Below are 22,929 nucleotides of genomic sequence, written 5' to 3'. Positions count from 1 at the left end.
TCCTCAGTTTCTAAGTGCTGGAGATCTTTTATTTTTTAGGCGATAATGGAGCCTGTAAAGTCAGAATGCAGACCAATGAGGGGAAGGGGGAGGAATTGATGATGCATTAAATTGGCTCCCACAGTAGACCGTATACCACTGCATCTATGCCAGTTCATGCGGGAAGGTGTAGGGCTGGTATAAGTTTTGTGGTAGAAAGGTTTGCTGTTTGGTTAGCAGGCTGCCTACACAGATAAAAATATTTAAATTCCAATGTAGTGTAAACTGAGGCCTAGAATAAAAATAAACCAAATTCATCTGTTTTTAGGGCATTTCGTTTAGTTTTCAACCAAAGATGCTTGAATGTTACATGATCGTGTAAATTTAAAGTGCATTTGATTGAAAAATAAGCGCTATCATTGACATTTTAGTTTATTTTCATGCTCCAAATATGTGCATGAAAATAAACTTAAATCTACAACATATTTTTAGCTGTGTATGTATCAGGCGCAAAAGAAGGCGTGCTATAGTGTTGGAAGAATGGAAGCGTAGGGAAACGATTTTTTGTCCGTCTCGGGTTCTAGCAAATGCTATGAACAGTGACAGATCAACTGTGATACATTAAAAGTGGAAGCAAGTGAAATATACAACTACAAAGTACGAGGAAAGGGACGGGCCTGGGATTGAAACTATGATTTTCTTCTTATGAAGCAGAAGCCCGTAAAATGGAGATTTTTGTTATGGTCTCATTATGCGAGGTGAACTTATTAGAAAAACTTAATTGTTCTTTGTAAATATTAAACCGTTCAATAATTGGCGCACCGCCAGCATGCTGGCTGCTGCAGCAGCTGTAGCCTAATTTATTGGCTATGGAGTAAACACCGTGAGATATGCAATGCCCATTGTTACAGAACATAAACAAAACTGACATAATAAAATGGAGTTTTTTACTCCTTCTGGCTTTTTCTTTGATATAATCGTTATTTCATCGGATTATCATGCAAACTTGTCATAATTCGTTTGATTTATTGTTTGGAATGTTATATCACGCCGTCTTCCCTTACAATAGCGAGTCAACTCCACATAAAAAGCAAAATTAAAATGTGTGCAATAATAGGATGCGGGTGTTTTAGAAGTGTGCAATAATTGGTTTTTGATAAGGGTTCATGAATGTGGAAAAAAGTCAATCAAATCCATTAAAAAGCACAAAAATCAATGGGAAACCTAATTCAGTTTAACTTTAAGGGATTCTGACATATTTGACAGCGAAATTACTGACGCTGCTTTCTTAACCGTGCAATAATTGGCAATTTACCCTAGTTATTAAATATTGATTTTAAATTGCAAATCGTTTGTTTTGATTGAGAGGTATTCGAACCTTTTGCTCTCCATCATATTTGGACCTTCATTTCTATGCTTAAAATCCTGAAAAAAACTAACTTCAAGAATGCAGAATTATACGATACAACTGCATCTAAACGAACCGTACCTCAACTTCTACTTACCCCATCGTCAATAACAAAGACCATACCCCAGCCAATTTCCTCCTGCGGTTTCCCCCACCCTCCCATTCCAGCGTCACGCTTGCATTAAAATAAATTGGTCTCACCCCTCAAGCAAGTATTTGGCTTCTTTCAGCTCAACAATATGGGCCGAGGTTTTTTTTTCATTCTCTGTTTTGTTTCCCAAACCACTTTAGTAGGACCATTAACCAGCATCACCGGCCTTCTGTTGGAAACATTCCAGGAGCACCAAATTGGCATCGGTTCATTGAGAAGTAAATTTGTAGCAGTTGGCATCGATGGGGAATGTTGATCAATTTTGTGCTCCGCTTCGAAAGAGGGTTTCTTTGTTGAGAGAGGAAAATTTGTTGAATTTTAAAGCCCAACCGGAAATAATCCGTAAGACGTGGAAGTTTGTTCAAGCGTACCAGAATAATAGGAATTTTATGCAACGCTTCGAAAGTACGTTGAACTGTCACTCAAAATCGCACGACCGGAGAAAAATGTCGACGACCTTGGAGCACGCTCAAAAATCTATACCCCTTCCATAGCAATGGATATAATCTCCTTAGTCGCACCTCCAAAGCCCCACTTCGTGAAGAGGAGTTAAAGCAGAAAAGAGCTCACCATAAACATTTATTTTATGAAATTGAGCTTCCTTCCTTCATCCTTGCGCAAAAAGGCGCCGCTCTTTCATGGCGAGAAGAGACACAATCGGCGGAGTCAGCATAAAATTCCGGCAGACAAGACGGGGCAAAGACGACGACGACGTATCACTCGAAATCCCAGCAAAGTCGAATGTGTATTACAGGAACGCGGGTAGACGGAAAATCTCTACGCTAGGTGAGCTTTTATGTACCAACACCGTAATGTAGTCGCTATCTGCCGGAGGAATAGGATATCAATACTGGTAGGTGCTTCTGTTTGAACATGGGAGGTGTAGGGGAGCCGATTTTCCTAGGCATAGGCAGGTCAGGGTCATTTGAACGATGAGGTTCACATGACTTTTGTTATTTAAGCAATAATTTTAGTTTGTGTAGCAAAAAAAAATGGGTCATGGCAGGTCATGGCTATTTAGCTCCCAAAACGAACAGTTATTCAGCAAGACCAAGCTATGGGTCATGGGTACCAATCCAGGCTTATGATCTTTACGGGGTTTCTCGACTCTCAGGACATAAAGAATCTTCGTACCTGCTACACGATATCCACATGCAAAATAGGCTATTGACAAAAAAAAACTCAAATAATAACTTGGAAATGCTCATAAGACCAATAAGCTGAGAAGCAGGCACTTTTCCAGTTGTAACGTAACGGCTGAAAGAAGAACTAGCGCTAAAATACTTCATTGGTAAATGATTTGATAAGAAAATAAAGTTGCAAAATTCATCACCCCTTAGAAGTAACTAGAACTTCACTGTCCTACATTATCCTATTCCACATCTGAGGTGGTGGTGAATGTAGATCGCTTTAGTACTTGTGGTGAGAGTGTCTATCATATTCTACTATGGTGTAGATAAACATTTCAATTTAATGATGTTCAAGTTCGTGAAAGTTCAATGGAGACTTAAAATGAACGGTGCACAATGGACGAGCTCTATATAAAGGGGCGGCCAAAACTACCAAAAACTTTTTTGAGATTTGTAAGGAAGATAATGAGATGCAATCAAATAATCTATTAATGCAATATTGAATGGTAAGCAGGCTTTGAGAAATGTGAACATGGAAACAGACAAACAAACAACCTTTCAGTTATTGCTCTAATTTTGGATCGCACAGACGTCTCTCAATTTACTACAAGATTCTATGTTTTTTATCATGTTAAAATATACCTCATATATTGTATTATTATGATCCTTATTTGAAATTGAACTAAAATTTAAATTTCTATGACTTTTATGGCGACAAATCGGCTGAAGTCAAAAAAACGAAAAATGAAACAAAAAAATAAAGTACAAAATTTATAATTTAGGAATGCAATATTTTCACAAAGTTACGCACTATCTGAAAGCTTATGGCTCAACACTTTTTTCAAGCATAAGGATGGAAACATATATTTTAACGATATTTTTCATACAAAGTTTATTTAAAATATATTTAACCACTTTTCATACACATTTTGATAAAACTCGGTCAAATACAAACAAAATTTGTGCTTTCAGCCCAGTTTTATAACATTTTCATTCAATTTTTTTTAGGTTGCGTAATATGTGAATAACCCCTTCTGAAACAATAAAAACGCCAAATAACATATTCAGATTAAATATTTCATCGATTAGGGCAATAAAACTAGTTTTGACCAAACTTCATTTTTTTTTCGACTATTGGTGGTTTCAATTTAAGCAATACTCATGAAATATGACTGAGTTATGAAGATGGAAAAAAATCTAAAAACAAAACAAGCTATTCAATGCAATTTAGTTTACCAACCTCGAAATATTTTGGAGTCTTCGGTCAATTTGTAGTATAGTAGCATTTCTGGTCAATTTTATAATATGGCTTAACGACAATAATATGAAACTATTTCTGTATGACTTCTTGTTATTGGCATCAACGTCCTCACTGGGACAGAGCCTGCTTCTCAGCTAAGTGTTCTTATGAGCACTTCCACAGTTATTAACAGAGAGCTTTCTATGCCAAGGTTGCCATTTTCGCATTTGTATATCGTGTGGCAGGTACGATTATACTCTATGCCCAGGGAAGTCCAGGAAATTTCGGACTCTAACCTCTCGGCTAAAGAAGGCCCCTTTTGCCATAGAATTTGTCTAATTCTCAGTAGCTCCGGGAGATTCGAAATATTGAATCTCTGGATTGTATTTTTGGAATTCACCTTTTTCGTGCCAAGGTTTTATTTAATTATTTTTTAGTATCATTCCAAACATTACGTTCATTTCTTATATCTAGGAGTTCTTCATCCTAATTTGATAACACAAAATTAAGCATTTATTAACATTTTGTTAACAACATATTACATTTTACAGGTGAGTTTATTTCACCTGCTTTTACAGCCATTCCATGAAAAACCGATCTAGTGGGTAATCAAATTCCGTGAAAATTTGCTATTTTATTCCTTATTCGAAATAAGGATATACGTGTTTTTGGATTTTTTGATTAGGGTGACCATTTCTAAAATAGAAAAAAATCCGAAAAATCGCATCTTTGCAAAATTTTTATTTAAAAAATTATTATAACTTTTGAACCGCTTGATCGATTATTAATTTTCTTAGACGAAATTAAAGCTAATGATTTTGACTTTTCAAAAAATATATAAAATTTCACAAAAATTTGTTTTTTTACAGGAAAAAAAATTAAAAAAACCGTTTTTTCGTGTTTTGAAAGCCTCGGGACCAAAGGGGCTATTGCTGTACTCATTTTTTCTTGAAACTTCAGAAAATTTTACGTTTACTGTCGAATTTTCTGCGATGCATGTTTAGTTTTTGAGATATATTCATTCGGAAATAAAAATCAGACATTTTTTATCGGCACGCACTGCAGATCTCAGCGCATTAGATCTTATATTTATACTTTTGAACAGCTCAACCGATTTCCAATTTTTTTATGGAATGCAAGCTTTCAACTTTTCAGAAAAAATATAAAACTCTGAAAAACATTTTTTTTACATGGAAAAAACATAAAAATTTCTAGATATTTTGAATAGATGTCTAAGTTTTGCAGAACTTATTTTCCTACCACTTGAAGACAGACCGATAATCTGTGAAAAGCTATCGAGTTTGAAGTCAGAAGAGATAAAGGGTAATGAAAGTTTATTTTGTCAAAAAAAAAGTATTGCGGAGTTTTGAGTCTTATTAGAAGCTCAAGCTAGAGTGCGCTTCTCTACTGTAATCTGCCAAACCTGGGTAACGAATATACAGGGTGTCCGCAAATTATCCGTACAAACTTTGTAGACATAGCCCTATACAATCAAGCATAATAAATGTAATATTCTTGCATGGTTTTAAACATTGGCTTATTATATTCTTAAGAAGTAAGTTTGACACATTTCTGATTTCAAATAATTGCAAGACCAACCCAAACGTATTGAGGTGTCTTGAAGGGAGCTGTTTTCCGAGCTTTATGACGGAAGAGAAATGTCCATAGAGCTCACTGGATTTGAACCGTACAATTTTCTATTTCCAGTCTAACTTGAAACCATTAACCTGTAGATTACTTCAAATAATAATAGGACATTTGGATTCATCTCTTTTAGGTTTTAGGGATAACACATCTCCAGTATGACTAGCGGCCCTCAGGAAAAACGTCTCCGAAAAAAAATAATTTGCCTATCTCAGTAACAAGCAATCATTTCGAAATTTTTTAAAGTTGTATTTTGTGTTAACATATAGATTTATTGTAAAAGGTACATGGACATTGATTGTTCATTGTTTTCAATGCGAGATCATCTTTCCAATATTTTGCTGTTCGGATAATTTGCGGACACCCTGTAGTACTGGAACAGGTAGGCTCAAACTCTTCACTACAACGCTTTATTTCGTCTTTGCTCCAAAGATTACCGCTACTACTTACGTGACAGAAGATCTTGAGTTCATTCCCAGGCCCATCCCGTGTAAAAAAGACCTGAACATTGACAAAACACATATGACTATCAAATTCACATTGAACATTCTTCGATGCCATGTTACATAAAAGCATAGGTCTCTGCAACTCTCTGTAGTACGTATTCAACTAATCGCAATTTGCAATCGTCCCTGAGACGTGACAAAGGCAACTCTCGACTTTTGAAAGATGCGTCAATCTAGTCTAACAGCCCAAGTTAGGTTGAAAACTATGATTAAATAGCGCGCGGAAAGGAGGCAACCGTCATTGAATGGTAAAGGACTAGATTCCTACACAGTTAAAAATAATGAAGATTACACGTCATGTAAACTTCATTTATGCGATGTAAACATGACGTCATGTAAATTTCAGTTTGAAATCATGTAAAAATGTGTTATATGTCATGTAATCACTCAGAATCCTGCTAGATTACATGACATATAATTGAAGTTTACATGACATATCATGTAAATATCCATCATATTCCACGCTCCAATTATGTGCATTATTATTATTTATTTATTTAGTTGGTATAACATCAATTAATTTGATAAAACCTCGTTAACGATGTTACGCCAATTTACTCGGTCCATGGCTGTGTCTCTCCAACTTCGATTTTGGCCCACGTTCTCCAGATCTTGTTGCACCTGATCAAGCCACCCCGCACGCTGTGCTCCTCGCCTTCTTGTGCCAACCGGATTCGACGCGAACACCATCTTTGCAGGATTGTTGTCCGGTAGTCTTGCAACATGCCCTGCCCAGCGCACCCTTCCGGCTTTCGCAACCTCCTGGATACTGGGTTCGCCGAAGAGCCTAGCGAGCTCGTGGTTCATTCTCCGCCGCCACACACCGTTTTCCTGTACTCCGCCAAAGATCGTCCTAAGCACCCTTCGTTCGAACACTCCAAGTGCTTGCAGGTCCTCTTCCAGCATGGTCCATGCTTCATGTCCATAGAGGACCACCGGTCTTATAAGCGTTTTGTACATGGTACATTTGGTGCGAGGGTGAATCTTTCTCGACCGCAGCTTCTTCTGGAGCCCATAGTAGGCGCGACTTCCACTGATGATGCGTCTCCATATTTCACGACTTATGTTGTTATCAGCCGTTAACAAGGATCCGAGGTAGACGAACTCATCAACCACCTCAAAAATATCCCCGTCTATCGTAACACTGCTTCCCAGGCGGGCTCTGTCGCGCTCGGTTCCGCCTATCAGCATGTACTTTGTTTTTGACGCATTCACCATCAGGCCGACTTTTGTCGCTTCACGTTTCAGGCGGGTGTACAGGTCTGCCACCGTTCCAAATGTTCTGCCGACAATATCCATATCATCCACGAAGCAAACAAATTGGCTGGATCTTGTAAAAATCGTACCTCGGTTATTGAACCCGGCTCTCCGCATGACACCTTCTAGCGCGATGTTGAACAGCAGGCACGAAAGTTCATCACCCTGTCGTGCATTATATGTCTCAGAAATTTACACGTTTCGTTCGAACTGTGTACGATAAATATGCTCAATACTAACATAATGTTAAAAATCCAGTCCTGAGGCATTTGAAAATCATTTTGCTTTCTTAAAAATAAGTCTCTTACGCCGAGGACCTGGGATCGAATCCCATCCCCGACATAGTCACTTATGACGTAAAAAGTTATAGTGACGACTTCCTTCGGAAGGGAAGTAAAGCCGTTGGTCCCGAGATGAACTAGCCTAGGGCTAAAAATCTCGTTAATAAAGTCAAACCAACCAACCAACCTTAAAAATAAGTCTTTAGTTTATATTACATACAAGCCTTGTAAAATATAGAGAATCTCAAATTTTGTGTGTGATAAAAACGAATAAAAAAATGTTGGAGACCATACCTGTAAAATTGCGTGATATTACAATTAATTTTAAGTAGTTCTGCATCATAAGATGAAAAAAATAATTGGTTTCACTAAATTCTAGACAAATAGCAATATTTTTTATATCTAGTAATACCTATAGTAATAATAATGAAATTTGTACTTTTTTCTAAAATGTAAACGGGATAACCTCCGAATGACATATTTCAGAAATTGCTACCATACAAAAGTTTGTTTGTAACATCCTTAGATGAAACATTTAGAAATTGAGCCCGGATAGTTCTACTTTGTAATTTACGCATATCTGTCTCGCGATGTCCTTTTATGCATACTTTGTTCATATTCTATGTAAACATTTAGCTCTTTAGCATTCTTGGCTGAAAGTATCCATAATAAATAAGATATTTATCAGCTAAACCTAAATGGATATCTCCCTTCATATCAACAACAATTTGCATCGCCCTTCAGTACCGTTCTGTTTCGAATTTCAAACTTGACTCATATTCCGAGCACCCAACTTTGTATAGTGATATTTCAAGAAAACTACTCAAATTTCTTCACAGGATGATAAATCTTTCTATGATTCAAGTCACCTGCATACAAAAGTTGTGAAATAGTTATTTATGCAACAAGTTGCAAAATGATGATTTTTTCAGCACGAGTTGTACATTTATCCAACGAGGCTCGCCGAGCTATTTCGAAAATGCCGTTTCAGCTAGATAAACTCTAAAAGCACAGACAAACACTTCAAGAAAACTCACATGGGCAATGCCATTGGGCATACATCCATACGTAGTATCGATTTTTTTTTTAATCACGTAGGCTGTGGTACAATGATACCCATGAATCACGGTGTTAGCGCGCAGCGATTAGCTGGCTACCCTAGATTATAGCTAACATTGTTTAGTGCGTGAGAATGACAGATCGTAAGGAAATTGTTGTAGAAGCTAGAGTGAATTTCAGAGGGAGATAAATTAAATCCAGGTTTGAAACCAAATAAAAGGGCGTAAAGAAGCACTGATAATTATACGTAAAATACTGTTGAAATAATTACAAATCTATATAAATAAAAATGGAATGGTGTTTGTATGTCACGAAATGGCTGGAGAACGGATCATCGGATTTCAAAAACTCTTCCGTAGTTATGATCCTGAAGTGCTCCGACGTGTTTGTATGTATAAAATGTTCAGGATATTCACCATGATAGTCGAAACAGTGAGAGTGGACGGGATTGTCATTTTGTATGAGACGTGTCATGACGTTTTTTAACAGCCTACTTGATGCAAGACGAAGTTTGCCGGGACTACTAGTGAATAAATAAATATATTTGCAGTTCAAGCTGATCTGCTTTGAAAACGGAGCATTGCTTGTGGTTGAACCAACGCAACACACGGTGTACTAAATTAAGAAGGTGATATATTCCGAAAACTGACAGTTACTTGACGACGTCATTCCTATCCACCTCGAACAAGTTTTCGAAAAAAATGATCTAGTGGTCCGGATGGTATATGGTACGATAGGAGTGACGTCACATGTTTACAACCAAACTTGATGTTTACATCAGTAAAGAGCCTGCCTTGTTAATTTTTTATGCCATGCCCATGAATGTCACAAGTTTTTTCGCTACCATCGGTATCATGTAGATCAATATTCCTTATTGGAGGAAATAACAGGTAAGACAGCATAAACAGTAGCTGACTATAAATGCTGGACGATCCGATCCCAAATCAGAATCGCCAGCATGTGTCGGAACCAGATCGCACAACGGAACAGTTGTCGGCGCGGTAAAAAAAATAGAAAGGGTTCGTCCCCGAAATTGGATTTTTCTCAGAACCTACGCGAGGTATCTAACTTCGGAATTGGTGCATTCGATTCTCATCCGGTGGCGCTCGAACACGCCCTGCTTGCATGGATTCCGAGAAAAATCCAACTTCGGTGAAATGCATTTTCTAACATTTAGCCGAGCTTACAATAATCAGACGCAAATGTGCTTATTCTGCCCAGCGTGTGAGGCGAGACGAGTTCAATGAGTTGACAATTGTCGATTCGCTCCCATTTGAAATGTTAATCGCCTCACGTCACCCGAGGAGAGAACGACTAGTCTCGATTCACACGCCGCGCAGAATAAGCACGAATGGCATGAAGAGACTTGGATATTCGGTTGACGCCTACCAAAACAGTACTGAAAAGTGCTACTTTTCAGAACCGAAAAGAGTGCTGAAAAGTAGCACTTTTCAGCATTGTTTTCTTCGGTAGGAAAAGTAGGCCGTTATGTTGATCAACTTCTCAATGAAAAGTTGATTGATTTGCAACGGAATTGCAAAAATATAATTTCTTATCTCTGCAATTGTCACCGTTCGAAATCCCACTTGAGAACGTGGATTTTTTCATAGTTTCACTCATGACTTATCCATCTTTTCCACGCGTAATGCGTTCATTAATTTAAAAAATGGTCATTTTTAAAACAATTTTATATTTTGAAAATCTTTTTTTTTTTTGTGTAGGCGATAAATGCGACAATTTTTATATGGAATTCTCGAAAAATTAAACAAAACTGATAAGACTAAATTGACTCGCTTATTGAGCTTAATGGAATAATGAGATGATTGTGACAATCACTTGTTTAGTTTTGTATGAAAATGACACGCTAAGAAATTCTACTTAAGAGATGAAAAAGATTTTGTTAGAAAAACTCGAAGTGCTTATTTTGCCATGTATGTACTGTGTGTAACACATCCAGAAAATTTCATAGAATTCTGAGAGGGTGCTGCCAACATCTGTAAGAGTTGGCGCGAAACGCGTCTGTAATTAACTGAAAAATCTGAAATTGATCTGTGTTCAAACATACTAGACCAAGTGTGTTTAATGATTTTAGGAAAAAAAATATCACAGAAATTCGAAAAACCAAGATATTTGCATTGTTTGTTCTAATAATAGAGTTAATCGATTTGATTAAATGCAAATAGCATAAAAAAATCAGAATTGATGTGGACCTTAACGTATTTTTTATATCGCCAAAAATAAACTCTATACAAGACATATTCTAAGTTTACAAAGTATTGAACATTTTGATTAGAAAAACGTCAACCAAATGTTTTACAATGACGAAATTCAAAGCGCCATTTACTTGTAATGACGACGATTCCTGTGCGATGTCGCTATATTGGAACTGTGAAGTCCAATATTGTACAGCAGGAATACATAAATCAGTAAACTAGTAGAAACATGGAACATTTCGCTTGAGCTTACTAAAAAACGTTTAAGTATTAGGAATAGGTAAGTTTTGATAGATAGGTATCACTTTGATTAAGCGGTAAGAACAATGCTCATCCACGGAAGGATCTATAACTTGCAAATAGAACCTAAATGTAAAAACGAACCAACAATGTACCGTGTAATAAATGAGAAAAAATATGGCTCGTGATTCGAACTTAGAATTAGTTTTGCATGTTAATTTGAACAAAATTTCTGAAGATATCATTCAAATTCTTCAAATATTAGTCATTTTGATTAAGTATGCATTTAAAAGCTCCCTATCGTTTCTTCCTTCTATAAACCCAATTAGCGTGCAATTAATTTCGACATTTGATTCTTACCGTTTTGTGTGTTGTTTCCGTTCGCGTGCCAGCTTTCCGTTCAATTTGAATTTCCGATTCTCACAACAAATCGACTACGGATGGCTATCTAAAATCACTCTCTTTCCACCACGTCGTTGATTCCAATTATCATCTATCAGCACACGATATCACTGACTGCTGCTGCCATCATGTTCAAGCTCAAACTCGACCCCTACGGTTCTACGGAGCAAATGCCGACCCGAGCGAAAATAAACATAATTATTAATATACAATCACAGATAATAATCACCGTTATGGAACAACATCAACAACTGCCACTAGAGTGGAACCTCATTCCGCAAGGATTTCCCGCCACGTTCCTTATCCCTCAGACATAACCATAAAAGCCAATAACACTATACATAACGGAACCGAAAACTTTCCCAGACACGCACTTTCACTCCACTCTGTTTCGGGATTCCCAAGAAGCTTCTTTTCGCAGCTAGCCTCCAAAATATGAATCCGACCGTTTTCCACGTCACGCAATTTTCAACGCTCTTCAAGGGGCACAAATCGGGTCCACAGAGAAAAAAAAAGGAAACGGACTAGGAAATGTATCGAAAAGTAGTCGCAAACATTTTTACCAATCTCGGAAATATTAAGTTCAATACACAAGCAATTTTATGATTAGAAATACTTTACAGTGTATTTAAAAAAACAACTATTGCATATGTATCGGTCCATGATCGGCAATGTTTCGCAAGTTGTAACAAGCTTAGCAGCAGGAAAGGAGAGCCCCAAAGAGAGAGCGATGATAAAACCCATTTTTCTCACTTATTTGTAGGTGTCTTACTTTTCTGGCATGATAAACAACCCCTGAACATCTTATAGCAAAAGTGCCCACAGGTTTAGAACTTATTTAGATGAGTTTTATCATACACTATTATCCCTATTATCAACCAGAGCTGTAGCAGTAGACGATGTACAGATTCTCATGATGTGTTGCGGATCATGCTTGTTAAAAAGAGCGTAAATGAGAGATACTCCCAATTTTCCCAGTATTTATGATTTAATTGAAAAAAAGTATCAAAAAGAACAAATCTGCTCTGCAATACACAGTTTTGAATTTTTGCGACTACTTTTCGATACACTCCTTACACGATTTGAGTGATATGATGTTTGTTCAACGCACGCACAACCAAAACTTTCTGCAGCAGATACGTATCTACAACCAAATGGCGCAGCAAACGTTGACAGAATCGGAACGCACCTGTCCGTCGCTGATCGAATAGAGTTTAGGTCGCAATGCGAATTGAGCTGGCAATCCGTTTCCGTTTCCGCTCTTTCCGTCGATTTTCACACAGCTGCATGAGCTGCATCGGATTGAAATTACTGTCTCAATCACGTTGTTTTGATAAGCGGATGTATGTATAGTCACTTATACCACACCTTGTCGAAACGGTTTGTGCCTATGAGGTTTGCAGTGACGTGGCAATATGATTTATGTTTGATCAGTTGCGTTCGGATTGGTTACAGCCCATTTTTCTCTGGTGAGTGGAGTGGTTGAAGGTTGGCTGAGGATTTAAGGCATCAGTCTACTATTTCACTAATCTTGGATTAAATATGACAAAGGCTAAAACTATGATAAGTTTAGCTCTGAGTGGAACGCAATTTTATACACAAATAATTTAAAAGAAGACAGAAACCCGAGCAGACACAAAAAAATCTAACGTGAATTACTACAAATCACAATCATCTATTGAATTATTGGAGGTTAAAGGTAAAAAAATCAAAATAAATATCCTAAATAAGTATGGAGAAGTGTTGAACGATCCCTTGTTAAAATATTATAAGATCAAAAAAAATCTAGCGGTTTTTCTGTTTGAACATCTATCACATAGAATGACCTGACAGATGAGGAAGAATAAAGAATTTCTTTTGCGATGGATCTTCTTCGCGAACGATGATCGACGCATCTTCTTGATCCAACATTCGCCAACATTCATTTTGCATTATTGCGTAAGGGGCGATCCATTAAGGCGATCGTCTAATGGGTTTGAGCGATTTGAAATTTGTATGGGAGCGAAGGCGTTATGCTGACTTTAGACCATTGGGCTGCTTAAACCTGGCCGAATTGGGTCATATAAAACCTTTCACGCTACGAGGGATCATGTTTCCTTCAAATCGTGGAAAAAACTTTTCCAGAATTTTCCCTCGTTTTTCCAGCTTACTTCGGCGAAACAAGCAAAGTCGGGAAAATTTTTCCACCAATTAGGTATTTACGTGATTTTCAGGAAATTTAAAGCGGTGACATATACTTTTTTCTACTCAGAAAGGTTTAAATGATCTCAAACATTGTCACTGAGGTATTTTCCGGAAAATCAGTTCTCGATTTTCCCGGAAAATTTGATACTTTAGTACCGTGGAAATGTGCCTAAATATGGAACGACTGGGCTGGATATAAATTTACAAAATATTTTCAATTACTAAATAAAGGGTAACTAACTGGATTCAGGTGATAAATTGAAAATATGAACGTTTTTCCCAAGGGTTTTCCCCAATTTTCCACAAACTGGTTCAAAAAATTGAACGCGTAACGCGTGCGTATACGGATCAGTGTATTGAAATGAATGATTTTTTCACCCTCTCATTCAAAGCTTATAAACCAAAATTATACACATATTTTTGTATATCCTGCACCCTCATATTCCCCTGCAGGTCATAGTCATAGTCGGGGGCTCTAATTTTAGCATTTTTCCACCAAATTTTTGAAAAATTTGGCGTGACCCCACTTAGCAGCGACATATTTTTCCAGCCGGCTGCCGTGCGGATAGAGAAACGTCATTTGAGAAGTAACGCTGCCACATACGCCTGAAATAGGCAGGGCCGAATCATGTAGAATGCAGGATGCTATCGTCAGATCGTCCCCAACCCGGATGGCGCACAACCAAATCGCGACGCGGCTCGACTCGTAGCAATATAGAATCATGTTTGAAACATTACGCATCTATCAGATAATCTTTGAATACGCAGCGCGCTGTTATCAGTAGATTAGCCTCGGTACAAGGGACTGATAACAATATATTTTCATATGAAATGCCTGTCTTACGAGTCTTTTCGGGTTGATAGGCCTCCAATCGCGAAACGCAACATATTGTTGGCCATCTATACTTTGGTAGCGCAACTAGTCAGATGATGAGAGATTTGATTTTTCACGCTCCATCACATGCCGCTGTGGGGAAAAATGTTTTACTTTCCTGATATAAGACGGTTCACAGTGAAACAGTTAGGCGGAAAAGGTAGGAATATCCATTCTCTATGTTCTACATACGTCTGTTTTTTGTATTATTGCACTACTTTCATAAAAATTGAGATCCGGTTGGTAGGAGCACTAGTTTGAGGTTGGAAAACCAGGATATGTGAGGTTAGTTTCATTGGAACTTTCGCCTGATCGATTTTTGCGCTTGAATAAAACACGCTTCGGAACATTCTCCGCTGCCCCTAAAAATACCATTGGGTAGATAAATGAATTCTCTACCATTGGATCTCATTCAATTTCATACATAAGTGAAGTAAGCGGTGAAAATAAATATTTTGTTCCGAATGTTTTGAAACATGAATGAGTTTGACATTGCTATCGTCAACCATCATCATGACGACAGCAGCACACCCCACCGGACGAATTGTCGTATTGGGAACGAATAAGAAGCAGTCGCGTATCGCGTGAAAGTAACAGCAATATCAGTAACGTTGAAGTTTTTGCCAAATGGATTATCAATCATTGATTTAGATGCTTGATATAAACTTTGTTCAATACAATGATGTTTTCTTTGCTTGGATGATGTTGAGTAAACATAAAAAATCACAGTTATTCCAAGAGGAATATGCAGCTATGTGTTGATAAATATCAGAGAACCACGTTTATTTATCGTTTTGTTCATTATTTCAATTCAATATTTCGTTATTTCATTCAATTATTTCGTCAGATGCTTTTTTTTTTTTGACAAGAAAATGTTATAAAAATTCGGATTCCTAAACCTTAAATATTTTATAAAAAAGATTCTTGAATATTTAAGAAGGATGATCTGTAAGTTAGTACACATTATCCCAAAATTCGTTCGCTAGATATATTTTGTGGCCAGGAATAATATTTGAAAAAAATCTGACATCATTCAATTTTTAGGAGAAGCATACATACTTCACCAAAGTGGCTTAGGAGGTCGTGAGATAAGAAAATAGAAACATAACAACTACCGAAAAGCTAAACATTACATATAATTTGCAATTGGATTAGATGGACAAATTGATGTGAAGATTTGCGAAAAAGTTACACGTCTTCTCAGTGAGAATCGAACTCACGACTCCCCGATCTCTAGTTGGGGCGCGTTAACCACTACGCCATGAGAGGACTCATGAACGCAGAAGTTAACCTGAATTCGATTTCAGCTCAATAATCACGTGGTCCTCTTTCGCAAAGTGCACCTCTTTCGGAAGAATTAGATGCCCATCCAAACACAACGCTTTCTATATATATCCAATGCCTAGCCCGAGAGCGCATTGTTTTTTAGATATAGGAATAGCACACTACACTAGCCAGCAACTGCGCTGGCTGAGGTTTCTATTGTGTGGGCTTCCAATGGGTCGCGACGTTCTCAAACGACCGGTTACGGAACATGAGTCCGTTGCTCGATAAATATTTGTTTTAATTATGAATCGTGGTTTACGGCCAACCAGCCGAGTGGAAGTTTAACAACTACCGAAAAGCTAAACATTACATATAATTTGCAATTGGATTAGATGGACAAATTGATGTGAAGATTTGCGAAAAAGTTACACGTCTTCTCAGTGAGAATCGAACTCACGACTCCCCGATCTCTAGTTGGGGCGCGTTAACCACTACGCCATGAGAGGACTCATGAACGCAGAAGTTAACCTGAAAGAGGACCACGTGATTATTGAGCTGAAATCGAATTCAGGTTAACTTCTGCGTTCATGAGTCCTCTCATGGCGTAGTGGTTAACGCGCCCCAACTAGAGATCGGGGAGTCGTGAGTTCGATTCTCACTGAGAAGACGTGTAACTTTTTCGCAAATCTTCACATCAATTTGTCCATCTAATCCAATTGCAAATTATATGTAATGTTTAGCTTTTCGGTAGTTGTTAAACTTCCACTCGGCTGGTTGGCCGTAAACCACGATTCATAATTAAAACAAATATTTATCGAGCAACGGACTCATGTTCCGTAACCGGTCGTTTGAGAACGTCGCGACCCATTGGAAGCCCACACAATAGAAACCTCAGCCAGCGCAGTTGCTGGCTAGTGTAGTGTGCTATTCCTATATCTAAAAAACAATGCGCTCTCGGGCTAGGCATTGGATATATATAGAAAGCGTTGTGTTTGGATGGGCATCTAATTCTTCCGAAAGAGGTGCACTTTGCGAAAGAGGACCACGTGATTATTGAGCTGAAATCGAATTCAGGTTAACTTCTGCGTTCATGAGTCCTCTCATGGCGTAGTGGTTAACGCGCCCCAACTAGAGATCGGGGAGTCGTGAGTTCGATTCTCACTGAGAAGACGTGTAACTTTTTCGCAAATCTTCACATCAATTTGTCCATCTAATCCAATTGCAAATTATATGTAATGTTTAGCTTTTCGGTAGTTGTTAAACTTCCACTCGGCTGGTTGGCCGTAAACCACGATTCATAATTAAAACAAATATTTATCGAGCAACGGACTCATGTTCCGTAACCGGTCGTTTGAGAACGTCGCGACCCATTGGAAGCCCACACAATAGAAACCTCAGCCAGCGCAGTTGCTGGCTAGTGTAGTGTGCTATTCCAATATCTAAAAAACAATGCGCTCTCGGGCTAGGCATTGGATATATATAGAAAGCGTTGTGTTTGGATGGGCATCTAATTCTTCCGAAAGAGGTGCACTTTGCGAAAGAGGACCACGTGATTATTGAGCTGAAATCGAATTCAGGTTAACTTCTGCGTTCATGAGTCCTCTCATGGCGTAGTGGTTAACGCGCCCCAACTAGAGATCGGGGAGTCGTGAGTTCGATTCTCACTGAGAAGACGTGTAACTTTTTCGCAAATCTTCACATCAATTTGTCCATCTAATCCAATTGCAAATTATATGTAATGTTTAGCTTTTCGGTAGTTGTTAAACTTCCACTCGGCTGGTTGGCCGTAAACCACGATTCATAATTAAAACAAATATTTATCGAGCAACGGACTCATGTTCCGTAACCGGTCGTTTGAGAACGTCGCGACCCATTGGAAGCCCACACAATAGAAACCTCAGCCAGCGCAGTTGCTGGCTAGTGTAGTGTGCTATTCCTATATCTAAAAAACAATGCGCTCTCGGGCTAGGCATTGGATATATATAGAAAGCGTTGTGTTTGGATGGGCATCTAATTCTTCCGAAAGAGGTGCACTTTGCGAAAGAGGACCACGTGATTATTGAGCTGAAATCGAATTCAGGTTAACTTCTGCGTTCATGAGTCCTCTCATGGCGTAGTGGTTAACGCGCCCCAACTAGAGATCGGGGAGTCGTGAGTTCGATTCTCACTGAGAAGACGTGTAACTTTTTCGCAAATCTTCACATCAATTTGTCCATCTAATCCAATTGCAAATTATATGTAATGTTTAGCTTTTCGGTAGTTGTTAAACTTCCACTCGGCTGGTTGGCCGTAAACCACGATTCATAATTAAAACAAATATTTATCGAGCAACGGACTCATGTTCCGTAACCGGTCGTTTGAGAACGTCGCGACCCATTGGAAGCCCACACAATAGAAACCTCAGCCAGCGCAGTTGCTGGCTAGTGTAGTGTGCTATTCCTATATCTAAAAAACAATGCGCTCTCGGGCTAGGCATTGGATATATATAGAAAGCGTTGTGTTTGGATGGGCATCTAATTCTTCCGAAAGAGGTGCACTTTGCGAAAGAGGACCACGTGATTATTGAGCTGAAATCGAATTCAGGTTAACTTCTGCGTTCATGAGTCCTCTCATGGCGTAGTGGTTAACGCGCCCCAACTAGAGATCGGGGAGTCGTGAGTTCGATTCTCACTGAGAAGACGTGTAACTTTTTCGCAAATCTTCACATCAATTTGTCCATCTAATCCAATTGCAAATTATATGTAATGTTTAGCTTTTCGGTAGTTGTTAAACTTCCACTCGGCTGGTTGGCCGTAAACCACGATTCATAATTAAAACAAATATTTATCGAGCAACGGACTCATGTTCCGTAACCGGTCGTTTGAGAACGTCGCGACCCATTGGAAGCCCACACAATAGAAACCTCAGCCAGCGCAGTTGCTGGCTAGTGTAGTGTGCTATTCCTATATCTAAAAAACAATGCGCTCTCGGGCTAGGCATTGGATATATATAGAAAGCGTTGTGTTTGGATGGGCATCTAATTCTTCCGAAAGAGGTGCACTTTGCGAAAGAGGACCACGTGATTATTGAGCTGAAATCGAATTCAGGTTAACTTCTGCGTTCATGAGTCCTCTCATGGCGTAGTGGTTAACGCGCCCCAACTAGAGATCGGGGAGTCGTGAGTTCGATTCTCACTGAGAAGACGTGTAACTTTTTCGCAAATCTTCACATCAATTTGTCCATCTAATCCAATTGCAAATTATATGTAATGTTTAGCTTTTCGGTAGTTGTTAAACTTCCACTCGGCTGGTTGGCCGTAAACCACGATTCATAATTAAAACAAATATTTATCGAGCAACGGACTCATGTTCCGTAACCGGTCGTTTGAGAACGTCGCGACCCATTGGAAGCCCACACAATAGAAACCTCAGCCAGCGCAGTTGCTGGCTAGTGTAGTGTGCTATTCCAATATCTAAAAAACAATGCGCTCTCGGGCTAGGCATTGGATATATATAGAAAGCGTTGTGTTTGGATGGGCATCTAATTCTTCCGAAAGAGGTGCACTTTGCGAAAGAGGACCACGTGATTATTGAGCTGAAATCGAATTCAGGTTAACTTCTGCGTTCATGAGTCCTCTCATGGCGTAGTGGTTAACGCGCCCCAACTAGAGATCGGGGAGTCGTGAGTTCGATTCTCACTGAGAAGACGTGTAACTTTTTCGCAAATCTTCACATCAATTTGTCCATCTAATCCAATTGCAAATTATATGTAATGTTTAGCTTTTCGGTAGTTGTTAAACTTCCACTCGGCTGGTTGGCCGTAAACCACGATTCATAATTAAAACAAATAAATAGAAACATATTATTCCGATATTCAATCCTAGACATCTTAGCCTGTTTCGATATTTGAAAATCGAATATTATTTTAGAATAATATGCAAAATTCATATTTTCAAACCGTTAATATTTTAAAGCGAAAATTCTTCCCAGGGCTTATGAGATTCCATCAATTTGGGGTGCAGCACAGTATTATCTCCCGCGAAGTTTCAGCACTCAGTACGATTTACATGTAGGAGTTGATGATCATCCTTTTATTTGAGAACTAACTTGTCCAGTAGGGGCGCTTTTTCTGACTTGCCCTATATGAACATTGAGGAATAAGAATGCAATCTTTGTTACCTATGATATCTCTAGATCCTGATGTTTTGGAAGGTTGGTGTCTTCGGAAGAGTTGTTCAGTTGTTCTGGCTGACACGTGGCGGTCATTCTGATACGGAATTACGCCACCAGGCGGCGCTAGCGAGCATTTATTTTTTGTTTTACGGGATAGCTCAGTAGCCTGACCACTAAATAATACCTTGGACAGACATCTGATACCTATACCATGGCACAAGTTGTCAAGAAAATTATTCCAAGGCTATCTTGAATGAAGACAATTATCAGTATCCATTTCAAATAATTGTACCATGGTACATATACCACAAGTGTGTCATAGGTATAAGATAGCGTCTTTGACAAAGTTGTTCAGTGCTAACATTATTCGAGCCAAAAGCTTCAAGATTTGCTCACCTGGTGGCGCTAGTGAGCATGAAACTTTTGTCTTGCGGAAAGTTCAGTAGCCTGACCACTTAGAAAGATGGCGTCTTCGACTAAGTTGTTCAGTAGTACAAGGGCTAACATTATTTGAGCCAAGAGATTCAATATTTTCTCACCAGGTGGCATTAGTGGGCATTAAATTTTTGATTTACGGATAGCTCAGTGGCCTGACCACTTAGAAAGATGGCGTCTTCAACAAAGTTGTTCAGTAGCACAAGGGCTATCATTATTTGAGTCAAGAGATTCGATATTTTCTCACCAGGTGGCACTAGTGGGCATTAAAATTTTGTTTTGCGGATAACCCCTGGTGAGAAAATATCGAATCTCATGACTCAAATAATGTTAGACCTTGTACAACTAAACATCTTTGTTGAAGACGCCATCTTTCTAAGTTATCAAGCAACTGGGTTATCCGCAAAACAAAAATTCAATGCTCACTAGCGCCATCTGGTGAGAATATATCAAATCTCTTAGCTCAAATAATGTTAGACCTTGTACTACTGAACATCTTTGTTGAAGACGCCATCTTTCTAAGTGGTCAGGCAACTGGGTTATCCGCAAAACAAAAATTCAGTGCTCACTAGCGCCATATCTTTGTCGAAGACGCCATCTTTCTATGTGGTCAGTCTACTGGGCTATTCGTAAAACAAAAATTCAATACTCACCAGCGCCATCTGGTGAGAAAATATCAAATCTCTTAGCTCAAATAATGTTAGACCTTGTACTTCTGAACATCTTTGTCGAAGACGCCATCTTTCAAAGTGATTACGCAACTGGGTTATCCGCAAAACAAAAATTCAATGTTCACTAGCGCCACTTGGTGAGAAAATATCGAATCTCATGACTCAAATAATGATAGCTCTTGTGCTACTGAACAATTTTGTTGAAGACGCCATCTTTCTAAGTGATCAGGCAACTGGGTTATCCGCAAAACAAAAATTCAATGCTCACTACCCGAGCAAAGTCCAACATCAAAATGAAAGCAAGTCGAAAACATATCTTGTTTTCAGCATCAAGTTGATATCATAATTTGATATCAATTTATCATTGATTTATTCGATGTCATAATTTGTTTTCGTTCTGCTATCATTTTAAATTTTTGTTAAAGTTATAATTTTAATAAATTATAAATTAATTCCAGTTACATGTATAAACAATATGAGAATATGAAAATAAAGCAACCATTTTGACGCAGACTCGTTTCTTTATCAAACGAAAACATATATATCTCAGTGAGTTCTCAATTTGCTGTCCATGATAGCACAAACAGTTTTCAATTTGCTTTTACTGACAGCAAAAATAGTTATCAATTTGATTTCATGGGAATATTTTTCTGCTCTCAGTTTTGATATTTTAACCGTTAAAACGACCAAAATGACAACAAACTGAGTTATCAAAATCTATGACATCACAACATCAAAATTAGTTTTCAATATGATCTCAAGCTTTGCTCGGGTAGCGCCATCTGGTGAGAATATATCAAATCTCTTAGCTCAAATAATGTTAGACCTTGTACTACTGAACATCTTTGTTAAAGACGCCATCTTTCTAAGTGGTCATTGAATTTTTGTTTTGCGGATAACCCAGTTGCGTAATCACTTTGAAAGATGGCGTCTTCGACAAAGATGTTCAGAAGTACAAGGTCTAACATTATTTGAGCTGAGAGATTCTACATTTTCTCACCAGGTGTTGCTAGTGAGCATTGAATTTTTGTTTTGCGAACAGCTCAGTGGCCTAACCACTTAGAAAGATGGTGTCTTCAACAAAGTTGTTCAGTAGCACAAAGGCTATCATTATTTGAGTCAAGAGATTCGATATTTTCTCACCAAGTGGCACTAGTGAGCATTAAATTTTTGTTTTGCGGATAACCCAGTAGCCTGACCACTTAGAAAGATGGCGTCTTCAACAAAGATGTTCAGTAGTACAAGGTCTAACATTATTGAGCTAAGAGATTTGATATTTTCTCACCAGATGGCGCTAGTGAGCATTGAATTTTTGTTTTGCGGATAACCCAGTTGCGTAATCACTTTGAAAGATGGCGTCTTCGACAAAGATGTTCAGAAGTACAAGGTCTAACATTATTTGAGCTGAGAGATTCTACATTTTCTCACCAGGTGTTGCTAGTGAGCATTGAATTTTTGTTTTGCGGATAACCCAGTTGCGTAATCACTTTGAAAGATGGCGTCTTCGACAAAGATGTTCAGAAGTACAAGGTCTAACATTATTTGAGCTAAGAGATTTGATATTTTCTCACCAGATGGCGCTAGTGAGCATTGAATTTTTGTTTTGCGGATAACCCAGTTGCGTAATCACTTTGAAAGATGGCGTCTTCGACAAAGATGTTCAGAAGTACAAGGTCTAACATTATTTGAGCTAAGAGATTTGATATATTCTCACCAGATGGCGCTAGTGAGCATTGAATTTTTGTTTTGCGGATAACCCAGTTGCTTGATAACTTAGAAAGATGGCGTCTTCAACAAAGATGTTTAGTTGTACAAGGTCTAACATTATTTGAGTCAAG

The 22,929-nt window shown here is 38.3% G+C and overlaps 1 protein-coding gene across 1 annotated transcript in view; it reads right to left on the bottom strand.

Annotated features, from left to right (window-relative positions):
* The window catches only part of LOC5568825 (protein amalgam), a 571,401-nt gene that overhangs the window by 527,176 nt on the left and 21,296 nt on the right, over positions 1 to 22,929 (bottom strand). Inside the window, exon 2 of the mRNA XM_021845648.1 lies at positions 11,469 to 11,669. The gene's annotated coding sequence lies outside the window, so the exon portion shown is untranslated. The remainder of the gene's footprint in view (positions 1 to 11,468; positions 11,670 to 22,929) is intronic.

Source organism: Aedes aegypti, chromosome 2, assembly GCF_002204515.2.
Source record: "Aedes aegypti strain LVP_AGWG chromosome 2, AaegL5.0 Primary Assembly, whole genome shotgun sequence".
NCBI classification, from domain to species: domain Eukaryota; kingdom Metazoa; phylum Arthropoda; class Insecta; order Diptera; family Culicidae; genus Aedes; species Aedes aegypti.
Note: the sequence above shows the minus strand (reverse complement) of the source record. Positions and strands in the feature narration are given on the sequence as shown.